At 39.3% G+C, this 2,004-nt stretch overlaps 1 protein-coding gene across 2 annotated transcripts in view; it reads left to right on the forward strand.

Moving 5' to 3' along the window:
* Positions 1-2,004, forward strand: part of mib1 (mind bomb 1) — a 144,829-nt gene that overhangs the window by 57,952 nt on the left and 84,873 nt on the right. The window lies entirely within an intron of this gene.

Below are 2,004 nucleotides of genomic sequence, written 5' to 3' on the forward strand. Positions count from 1 at the left end.
ACGTGGCCGTGACCACATTTCCTTTAATATCATCCCAAGGTAAGGGCAAACATGTCCCCGACATGAATCATGGCAAATGCATGCTGCCTCATCAAGCCCCAGATTATTGTGATTGTGTCTGAATACGCGAGGGGTTGCCAGTGAGGATATATAGAGTGTGTATATTTAGAGAATGGTGTTCGACTTAGACTGAGGCAAGGATTTTATCCCTCATCATCGTGGGTTGTAGGCAAGCTCGCGTGTCTAGACCGGAAGTGGTTCTCGTGATAGGCGTGGCTCTCTGATATACAACTCTCCCGTGAATATCTCACGCATCAGCCAACCGAGGGCTCAACTCCGTTCCACCGTACTTGTACCGTATTACGTATTTACTTGTACACAGCCTAGGCGTCTTATAACATTTATAATCTTAAAACGTTACAACCCAGAGGGGGTTATTTCCTCGGTTTTTTTATTCTCCGCGGCTCTACCATAGTTCGCGTAATTTGACGGCTATCACGCTATTATTTTTCAAATCGAGGCAGCATTTACTATTCGGAATATTTTTTCATTGCAATGGGTAATTGAATTTATTCTGTGGATTCATTGCTTTTTTTAACTAGGGCTCGTTGGCTTTTATTTTATCATTTCCATCTTCTAATTTACTCTATCCAGAGTTCGATTTAGGGTGTCGTTGCAATTGATTAATTCATCTGTTAATTCATTGAAATTTTCATAGATTTCTATAAATTTCCGTTGGCGGAATATTGAGTTCGAGTTTGAATAAGTAGATTTTTTACTCTTCGAGTGATGTTCCGGTGGGATTTTACGATTTTTTAAAATTCGATACTAAATCCATTTCCTGTATTTCCTTCTGCATCCAGAAGATGAATGGTTAATGTCGAAAGATGCCAGTCCATTCTCGACGACTGGCTAATATCCTTCCCCTCCTCCGACAAAACGTTGAATCTTAAAATTTTAATGTCTCACAAAGTGCCAGGAACAATTCACCCCCAAAATTACAAGTTCCCATGCACTCGATCCCCATAAACTTGCCCTCAAGTTGGGAGTTATAAACTAAATTATACGTTAAAGTTTTGAGACTCGTGCTTTGCTCTCGCCCCCGTCCATAATTTGATGAATAAATCCACCGAGTCATATTCACTAGCCAAAATATCAACAGCCAATGAAAACTTTTGTAGATTTTTTCCCGGATTTTCTTTTGAATTTCTCCTCTCACATTTTCCGATATTTCTCGAAAAACTCTTTGAATTCGCTAATGAAATTAAATTCCCGCATTTAATTTCAATGAAAATTTTTGAACAACGGTATTGCGTGAAAAAATTATTTTGCGGATAATAACGCGATGATTAATGAATTCATGCCGACAAATGTGATGGCTAGCCTATTTTGCTCGTTCTCTCCTGCATTATCGACAGGCTGCCGGCTGTTACCATGGAGAAGCCAATTTATTATCTCATCCGAATACTTAATAAGCCGTGATTCATTATTAATAACATCGAGTACAGAGTAACCGTCAGGACACGCGGCGTCCGCCGGCGATATTCATAATTCAGTGGATAATTTTGCTTTGGTAATTTTACTTTGTCAATATTTGACGAAATACACTGAGTTACCGGTGAATATTTCACATTAATCATCCCAAAAAGTCGTATGTCCCCTCGGTAGCCAATCGATAATGCATGAGAGAAGACACGGTAATAACGAGAAATAATGAGAAATAATGAGAGAAAAAATGGGTCGGAGGTGTGTCTCAGCCAATTCATAAAGCCCTGTCTGCTCTCCATTTTTTTTTTCTTTCTCTTCTATTTACCCTGGTAGTGATAAGAGCAAAACTGGAACAACAAGACTCAACCAAGAAGAAATACACGTTGGGATGAGATTCACCAGTGATAGTCCACTTTGTGGCCAATTCAGATGCACTCAAACTAATTTGCGTCCCTCCACTCTTATATTTCATTCACGTTTTATATTTTCTCCGCGATGTTGGAATGATATTTCAGG

The sequence above is a fragment of the Fopius arisanus genome, unplaced genomic scaffold, assembly GCF_000806365.1.
Source record: "Fopius arisanus strain USDA-PBARC FA_bdor unplaced genomic scaffold, ASM80636v1 scaffold00115, whole genome shotgun sequence".
Taxonomy (NCBI): domain Eukaryota; kingdom Metazoa; phylum Arthropoda; class Insecta; order Hymenoptera; family Braconidae; genus Fopius; species Fopius arisanus.